A 10,208-nucleotide genomic window follows, 5' to 3' on the forward strand; every position below is an offset into this window, starting at 1 on the left:
GGGTGGATAGCAAACCATCTCATCCCTAGGACACCATTGGGCTGGGAGCTGGGGAGGAAAAATCTTCCAGTCTCTGGAGAAGGAGCCATAAAACCATCCCGGATCTAGACCGCTAGAAATTTTTTGCTAGTAGAGTGAAAGAATTAAGAAAGCACCATCCTTAGATATAGGGACATGAGATCTACTGAAGAATGAGGCTAAACTAAGATAACAGGGAATTCCCCTGGCCTCATCAGCAGGAAAATCAAACACCGACAATTTGCTGTTGGCAAATAAGATAGCTTGGAGAGTGACCTATTCTGAGACTCAGGAACACAGGAAAGGCTAAAACCTCAGGGTAGGATTAGGAACTTCAAGAAAGTTTGCTATCCAGCAAACTGATCCACACCCTAAAGATAAAATAATACAGATGAAAGAAGCCAGTGGTACAATGAAGACAAACATAGCAACAGCAAAACATAAAACCAGCCCTATTCCTGAGAAGTTTGACACAATCTTCTCCCACATACACAAACACGGTAAAAGAAAAAAAAAAATATGCCTGACCATTTTCAGGTATAAATACTACTTACCAAAATCTTACTTTTCTACACACTGTCTGGCAATTAATAGAACAGTAGGAAAGTGCTCTCTTTGGCAGTACATATACTGAAATTGGAATGATACAGAGATGATTAGCATGGCCCTGTGCAAGGATGACAGACAAATTCATGAAGACTTCCATTTAAAAAAAGAGACAAAGAGACATGTAAAAGCAAGAAAAAACAAACTCACTGTCAAAAAACAATGCAACCAAAATAAACAAGATTCAAGAGATAATGTAGACATTAAAATTATCCAACAAGTAACTTAAAATAACTACAATTCATATGGTTCTAGTGGGAAAAAATTAACAACATGCACAAGAACACAGCATTTCAGCAGAGAAATGGAAATTATAAGAAATTAATGGAAATGCTACAAATAAAACATGGTAACAGAGATGAAGATTACTTTCAATGCACTCAAAACATCAAGGAAAGTCAGTGAAATTAAATGTAGGTCAATAGAAATTATTCAAATTGAAGGACAAAAAAGACAGTGGGAAAATAAAAATGGCCCAGAGCACCCAAGAGCTGTGGTATCATATCAAATGGTATACCATATGTAGAATGGTAATCCCCATGGGTGGCATTAGGGGTGGAAATGACAGAGAAGAGAGAGAAACCAAATAAATATTTGGAGAGTTAATGGTTATTATTTTTCCAAAATAATGTAAGACATGAAGCCACAGATCTCAGAAGGTCAGAGAACCATAAGCAGGATAAACAAGAGCAACAAAAATAAAACCACCTGGATATATCATATTGAAAGTGCTAAAAGTGAAAGATAAAGGGATAATCTTAAAGACAACCAGAAGTAAAAAGACATGTTACAAATAGAGCAACAGAGATAAGAAGTAAAGTAGATTATTAATCAGGAATTATACAAGCTAGGAAAGAATGAAAATAAATATTTAAAGTGCTAAAAAATTTTCAAACCAGAATGTTATGGAACTATCTTTCAAACATAAAGAAGAAATAAAGACTTTTAGACAAATATAAACAGAAGTGTGAAAAAAATCTTCAGAAAGAATCAGAGCTAGACAGAAATTTAAATCTACACAAAGAAATGAAGATAAAAGACTTTTTTGCCTTATTATAATTGTTTTAAAAGATAACCAACTTTTTAAAGGAAAAATAGAAAGAGTACTTCAGGTTTACAACATGTGTAAAGGTGAAATATAAGAAAATGATAGAAAAACAGACTGGAAGGAGGAACTGGGAGTAACCTGTTGTAAAGTACTAACATTACATGTGAGTGATATAATGTTATTTGAAGGTAAACTGTGATTAACTAAGACATGCATTTTAAATTCTATGTCAACCACTAAAAAGTCAAAAAGAAGTGTAAGTAAACCAACAGTAAAGATACATACTGAGTTACAAAAAAAAATACACAATTCAAGAGCAGACAGAAAGAGAAAAAAGGACAAATTAAACAAATAGCAAACAACTAGCAAGACGATATATTTAAATCTGACCATATCAATAATTTTATTTAATGTAAATGATGTAAACACACTAAATAAAAAAGAATGTTAAATGTCATTTTTTTAAATGTCAAATCTATTGGGAAACAAAATGGTGCAGCCACTGTGGGAAACAGTTTAGCAGTTCCTCAAAAAGTTAAAAATAGAGGTACCACATGACTCAGCTGTTCCACTCCTATGTATATGCCCAAGAGAAGGGAAAACATGTTCACACAAAAAGCTGTACATGAATGTTCATAGCAGCATTATTCAAAATAGCCAGAAAGTGAAAACAACCCAAGTGCCTATCAACTGATGAGCTGGATAAATAAAATGTAATATATCCATTCAACAAAATCTTGTTCAACCATAAGAAGAAATGAAAGAATGATACATGCTATAATATAGATGAAACTTCAAAACATGCTGAAAGAAGGCAGACATAATAGGCCACATATTGTATATTGCATTTATATGAAATATCCATAATATGAAAATCCATAGAGAAATAAAGTAAATTAGTGATTGCCAGGGTTGAAGCAAGGAGATAATTGGAACTGACTGCTAACAGGTATGAGTTTCTTTTTGGAATGATGGAAATGTTCTGAGATTAAATATTGATGACAGCTACGCAACATTGTGAATAGTCTAAAAACCACTAAATTATACATTTTTAAATGTTTAAAATGGTGAATTTTATATTTTGTGTATTTTACCTCAATTTTAAAAATTAAAGAGACCTGACTACATTCTATCTACAAGAAACTCACTGTAAATGAAAAAAACAAAAACAGTTCAAAATAAAAGAGTAGAAAATCATATGCCATAAAAACAGTAATCATAAGAAAGCTAGTGTGGCAATATTAGTATCAGAAAATACAACTTCAGTATAGGAATATTTCCTGGGATAAACAGGAAAATTAGCCGGGTGCAGTGGCTCACATCTGTAATCCCAGCACTTTGGGAGGCCAAGGTGGTTGGATCACCTGAGGTAAAGAGTTTGAGATCAGCCTAACCAACATGATGAAACCCCATCTCCACTAAAAATACAAAATTAGCTGGACATGTTGGTGCACACCTGAAGTCCCAGCTACTTGGAAGGCTGAGGCAGGAGAATCCCTTGAACCGGGGAGGCAGAGGTTTCAGTGAGCCAAGATCACACCACTGCACTCCAGCCTGGGTGACAGAGTGAGACTCTGTCTCCCAAAAAAAAAAGGAGGAAAATTACATAATAACAAGAAACCAATTCACCAAGAATATACAAAAAATGCATAATATGCACACATCTAACAAAAGATTTGCAGAATACAAGAAGCAAAATCTGAAGAATAAATGATATTAGATAAGTCCAAAATTACGGTGAGCGATTTTAATACTTTTCTCTCTGTAATCGAGAAAGCAGTAAGACTGAAAATCAGTAAGGGATTAAAAAGCTTAAAAAGATTAAAAATAAAAGGGTAGAAAATCATATGGTATACAAACCCTAATCACAGAAAAACTTGCCAAAAAATTGGAAAATAGTTGCAATTGAATGAACATGAAAAAACACCATATCAAAATTATTGGGATGTGAATAAAGCTGTCCTCACAGTGAAAGTTTTAGCATTAATGCTTATATTTAAAAATTTTAAGAAGGGTATGGCAGCTTATACCTGTAATCCCATCATTTTGGGAGGCCAAGGCAGGAAAATCGCTTGAGGCTAGGAGTTGGAGACCAGCCTGGGCAATATCAGGAGACCCTGTCTCTACAAAATAATAATTTTAAAAAGCTAGACCTGGTAGCACATTCCCGTAGTTTCAGCAACTCAGGGAGGCTGAGGCAGTAGGATTGCTCCCTTCCAGGAGTTCAAAGTTACAGTGAACTATGGTTGCACCACTGCACTCCATGCTAGACAACAGAGTGAGACCTATGCAGCCATAAAAAAGAATGAGTTCATGTCCTTTGCAGCGAACATGGATGAAGCTGGAACCCATCATTCTCAGCAAACTGATAAAAGAACAGAACACAAAACACCACATGTTCTCACTCATAAGTGGGTGTTGAACAATAAGAACACATGGACACAGGAAGGGGAACATCACACACCAGGGTCTGTTGGGGGCTGGTGGGGTGACTAGAGGAGGGATAGCAGGGGGTAGGGAGATTGGGAAGGGATAACAGTAGGAGAAATACCTAATGTAGATGACAGGGGGATGGATGCAGCAAACCAACATGGCATGTGTATACCTATGTAACAATTCTGCATGATCTGCACATGTACCCTAGAACTTAAAATATAATTTTTAAAAACCACAAAAAAAGGAAAAGGAAATCAGAAAGTTCTCAAATCAATAATCTGGGCTTTTATCTTAAGTAAAAAATTTATAAGGAAAAGTGAAAGAGCTAGTATGCCAAAACAAAACAAAACAAAAAAACTGAAAAGAAGAACAGAATTGGAGGACTTACTACAAGGTTTCATGATTTACTATAAATAATCAAGTAACCAAGAGAGAGGGTGATATTGGTGAAAGGACAGACATAAAGATCAGTGGAACCACACAGTCCAAACATAGACCCTTATATCTGTAACTTATTTTTAACAGAATTGCAAAGGCAATTCTATAGAGAAAAATTGATCATCTTTCCAAAAAACGGTGTGGAAAAGGGCATCCATTTGAAAAAGAAAACAAAAACTCAACCCATGCCTCAGAACATAGACAAAAAATGAAGTCAAAATAGATAATAAATATAAATGGAATATTTGAATCTGTAAAACTACTACAACACAATGTAGGCTAAAGTCTTTGTGACATTAGGTCATACAAATGTGTCTCAGAGACTCCTTAATCAATAATGCTGTGGACTGTGAATCATAAAAGTAAAAAATGATAAATATTTGTCCATTAAAATTTTGGAAAACTTTTAAACTTCAGCTCTTCGAAAGACCATGTAAGAAAATTAAAGATAAGCAAAAGACTAGGATAAAATACTGGAAAAACTCTTAGAATTTAAAGGTCTCCTATTCCAAATAAATAACGCATTCTAAAAACTCAATGTGAAGAAATTAAACAACCCAGGGAAAAAACTTTGTGAAAGATGTGAGCAGATACTGAATGAAAAAAAGACATGTGGATGACAAATAGGCACATAAAAGGGTGTTCTACCTCAGTAGTGTTTGGGGAAGTACACATTAAAACCACAATGAAATTCCACCACACACCTATTAGAATGACAAACAAAACATCCCGACAATACCAAGGGCTGCTGAAGATGTGGTGCAAACTGGAATCCTTATAGGTTATTGCTGGGAATTCAAAAATGGCGTGACTATTTTGGAAATGAGTTTTCAGTTTCTTAATTTAAATGTATACTCACATGGCCCAGCAACTCAACTCACAGGTATTTAGACAAGAAAAACAAAAATGTATTCACATTAAAATCTGTATGTGGAAAAAAAAAAACAAACAAACAGAAAACCTGTATGTAAATGTTTATAGCAACTTTTTCAAAGTAATGAAAGACTGGTAGCAAACCAAATGTATTGTTTATAGTTGACAAAAAGTGGAAACAACTCAAAAAATGTCTTTCAACTGGTGAATGGATGAACAAATTGGTATATCCATGCAGTAATACAGTACTCAGTAATAAAAAACAAATTGTGGAAATAATAACATGAATGAACTGAGAGGTATAATTCTACAGAAAAGAAGCCCAACACAAATACTACATATTATATGATTCCACTTATACGGTATTTTATTTTATTTTATTTTATTTTATTTTATTTTATTTTTTATTGCATTTTAGGTTTTGGGGTACATGTGATAAACATGCAAGATTGTTGCATAGGTACACACATAGCAGTGTGCTTTGCTGCCTTCCGTCCCCTCACCTGTATCTGTCATTTCTCCCCATGCTATCTCTTCCCACCTCCCCACCCCCCCACCCCTCCCCCATTTCCCCCCAACGGATCCCAGTGTGTAGTGCTCCCCTCCCTGTGTCCATGTGTTCTCATTGTTCAACACCCGCCTATGAGCGAGAATATACGGTGTTTGATTTTCTGCTCTTGTGTCAGTTTGCTGAGAATAATGGTTTCCAGGTTCATCCATGTCCCTACAAAGGACGTGAACTCATCGTTTTTGATGGCTGCATAATATTCCATGGTGTATATGTACCACATTTTCCCTATCCAGTCTATCATCGTTGGGCATTTGGGTTGGTTCCAGGTCTTTGCTATTGTAAACAGTGCTGCAATGAACATTCGTGTGCATGTGTCCTTGTAGTAGAATGATTTATAATCCCTTGGATATATACCCAGTAATGGGATTGCTGGGTCAAATGGGATTTCTATTTTTAGGTCCTTGAGGAATCGCCACACTGTCTTCCACAATGGTTGAATTAATTTACATTCCCACCAACAGTGTAAAAGTGTTCCTATTTCTCCACATCCTCTCCAGCATCTCTTGTTTCCCGATTTTTTAATGATCGCCATTCTAACTGGTGTGAGATGGTATCTCAATGTGGTTTTGATTTGCATTTCTCTGATGACCAGTGATGATGAGCATTTTTTCATATGTTTGTTGGCCTCCCGTATGTCTTCTTTTGTAAAGTATCTGTTCATACCCTTTGCCCATTTTTGAATGGGCTTGTTTGTTTTTTTCTTGTAGATCTGCTTTAGTTCTTTGTAAATTCTGGATATCAGCCCCTTGTCAGATGGGTAGGCTGCAAAAATTTTTTCCCATTCTGTTGGTTGCCGATTCACTCTACTGACTGTTTCTTTTGCCGTGCAGAAGCTGTGGAGTTTGATTAGGTCCCATTTGTCTATTTTGGCTTTTGTTGCCATGGCTTTTGGTGTTTTGGTCATGAAGTCCTTGCCTACACCTATGTCCTGAATGGTTTTGCCTAGATTTTCTTGTAAGGTTTTTATGGTATTAGGTCTGATGTTTAAGTCTTTAATCCATCTGGAGTTAATTTTGGTGTAAGGTGTCAGGAAGGGGTCCTGTTTCTGCTTTCTGCACATGGCTAGCCAGTTTTCCCAACACCATTTATTAAACAGGGAATCCTTTCCCCATTGCTTGTTTTTGTCAGGTTTGTCGAAGATCAGATGGTTGTGGGTATGTTGTATTTCCTCTGAGGCCTCTGTTCTGTTCCATTGGTCTATATCTCTGTTTTGGTACCAGTACCATGCTGTTTTGATTACTGTAGCCTTGTAGTATAGTTTGAAGTCTGGTAGTGTGATGCCTCCTGCTTTGTTCTTTTTGCTTAGAATTGACTTGGCTATGCGGGCTCTCTTTTGGTTCCATATGAAGTTTAAGGTGTTTTTTTCCAGTTCTGTGAAGAAGGTCATTGGTAGCTTGATGGGAATAGCGTTGAATCTGTAAATTACTTTGGGCAGTATGGCCATTTTCACGATGTTGATTCTTCCTAACCATGAACATGGAATGTTTCTCCATCTGTTTGTATCCTCTCTTATTTCGTTGAGCAATGGCTTGTAGTTCTCCTTGAAGAGGTCCTTTACGTTCCTCGTTAGTTGTATTCCTAGGTACTTTATTCTCTTTGTAGCAATTGTGAATGGCAGTTCGTTCTTGATTTGGCTCTCTTGAAGTCTATTACTGGTGTATAGGAATGCTTGTGATTTTTGCACGTTGATTTTGTATCCTGAGACTTTGCTGAAGTTGTTTATCAGTTTCAGGAGATTTTGGGCTGAGATGATGGGGTCTTCCAGATATACAATCATGTCATCTGCAAATAGAGACAATTTGATTTCCTCCTTTCCAATTTGGATACCCTTTATTTCTTTTTTTGCCTGATTGCTCTGGCTAGAACTTCCAGTACTATGTTGAATAGGAGTGGTGAGAGAGGGCATCCTTGTCTAGTGCCAGATTTCAAAGGGAATGCTTCCAGTTTTTGCCCATTCAGTATGATATTGGCTGTTGGTTTGTCGTAAATAGCTTTTATTGTTTTGAGATACGTTCCGTCAATACCTAGTTTATTGAGGGTTTTTAGCATAAAGGGTTCTTGAATTTTGTCAAAAGCCTTCTCTGCATCAATCGAGATAATCATGTGGTTTTTGTCTTTGGTTCTGTTTATGTGGTGGATTACGTTTATGGACTTGCATATGTTGAACCAGCCTTGCATCCCTGGGATGAATCCTACTTGATCATAGTGGATGAGCTTTTTGATATGCTGTTGCAATCGGTTTGCCAGTATTTTATTGAAGATTTTTGCATCTATGTTCATCATGGATATTGGCCTGAAATTTTCTTTTCTTGTTGAGTCTCTGCCGGTTTTGGTATCAGGATGATGTTTGTCTCGTAAAATGATTTGGGAAGGATTCCCTCTTTTTGGATTGTCTGGAATAGTTTCAGAAGGAATGGTATCAGCTCCTCCTTGTATGTCTGGTAGAATTCAGCTGTGAACCCATCTGGACCTGGGCTTTTTTTGGGTGGTAGGCTCTTTATTGCTGCCTCGACTTCAGACCATGTTATTGGTCTATTCAGGGTTTCGGCTTCTTCCAGGTTTAGGCTTGGGAGGTTGCAGGTGTCCAGGAATTTATCCATTTCTTCCAGGTTTACTAGTTTATGTGCATAGAGTTGTTTGTAATAATCTCTGATGATGGTTTGGATTTCTGTGGAATCTGTGGTGATATCCCCTTTATCGTTTTTTATTGCATCAATTTGGTTATTCTCTCTTTTCTTTTTTATTAATCTGGCTAGTGGTCTGTCTATTTTGTTGATCTTTTCAAAAAACCAGCTCCTGGACTTACTGATTTTTTGAAGAGTTTTTTGTGTCTCTATTTCCTTCAGTTCTGCTCTGATCTTAGTTATTTCCTGTCTTCTGCTAGGTTTTGAGTTTTTTTGATCTTGCTCCTCTAGCTCTTTCAATTTTGATGATAGGGTGTCAATTTTCGATCTCTCCTTTCTTCTCATGTGGGCACTCATTGCTATATATTTTCCTCTAGAGACTGCTTTAAATGTGTCCCAGAGATTCTGGTATGTTGTGTCTTCGTTCTCATTGGTTTCGAAGAACATCTTTATTTCTGCCTTCATTTCATTGTTTATCCAGTCAACATTCAAGAGCAAGTTGTTCAGTTTCCATGAAGCTGTGCGGTTCTGAGTTAGTTTCTGCATTCTGAGTTCTAACTCGATTGCACTGTGGTCTGAGAGACTGTTTGTTATGATTTCTGTTCTTTTGCATTTGCTGAGGAGCGATTTATTGCCAATTATGTGGTCAATTTTAGAGTAGGTGTGATGTGGTGCTGAGAAGAATGTATATTCTGTGGATTTGGGGTGGAGAGTTCTGTAAATGTCTATTAGGTTTGCTTGTTCCAGGTCTGTATTCAGGTCCTGGATATCCTTGTTGATTTTCTGTCTGGATGATCTGTCTAATATTGACAATGGGGTGTTAAAGTCTCCCACTATTATTGTGTGGGAGTCTAAGTCTCTTTGTAAGTCATTAAGAACTTGCCTTATGTATCTGGGTGCTCCTGTATTGGGTGCGTATATATTTAGGATCGTTAGCTCTTCTTGTTGCAGTGATCCTTTTACCATTATGTAATGTCCTTCTTTGTCTCTTTTGATCTTTGTTGCTTTAAAGTGTATTTTATCAGAGATGAGAATTGCTACTCCTGCTTTTTTTTGCTCTCCATTTGCTTGGTAGATCTTCCTCCATCCCTTTATTTTGAGCCTTTGTGTATCCTTGCATGTAAGATGGGCTTCCTGGATACAGCACACTGATGGGTTTTGGCTTTTTATCCAATTTGCCAATACGGTATTTTATAAAGGCAAAACTCGAGGGATAGAAAAGAGGTCAGTAGTTGTCAGGATCTGAGGATATGGGAAACGGCTGATTTCAAAGAGGCACAAACAAATTTAGGGGAATGATGGAACTGCTCTATACCTTGATTGAGGTGGCAGTAACATAACTATGCTTTTTACAAAACTCATACAACTATCTAGTAAAAATGGTGAATTTTACTGTATGAAAACTATATCTTAATAAACCTGACTTAAAGAAAAACTAATAAAGGAAGTAACATGGAATAACAATAAAATTTAACCCCAAGAAAATTAGGAAAGGAAAAAGAAAGAAAAGAGAAATAATTTTAAAAACAGAAGCAAAATGGCAAGTGTAAAATCAATTACATGAGTAACTACATGAAGTGCAAATGGACTAAGC

At 36.4% G+C, this 10,208-nt stretch overlaps 1 non-coding gene across 1 annotated transcript; it reads left to right on the plus strand.

The window, feature by feature from the left end:
* The first annotated feature begins 624 nt into the window (after positions 1-624).
* Positions 625-730, plus strand: LOC120361435 (U6 spliceosomal RNA). The gene has a single exon (XR_005577627.1). It is a non-coding gene; the product is annotated as a U6 spliceosomal RNA (small nuclear RNA).
* The last annotated feature ends 9,478 nt before the right edge of the window (positions 731-10,208 follow it).

The sequence above is a fragment of the Saimiri boliviensis genome, chromosome 2 (genome assembly GCF_048565385.1).
Source record: "Saimiri boliviensis isolate mSaiBol1 chromosome 2, mSaiBol1.pri, whole genome shotgun sequence".
NCBI classification, from domain to species: Eukaryota; Metazoa; Chordata; class Mammalia; order Primates; family Cebidae; genus Saimiri; species Saimiri boliviensis.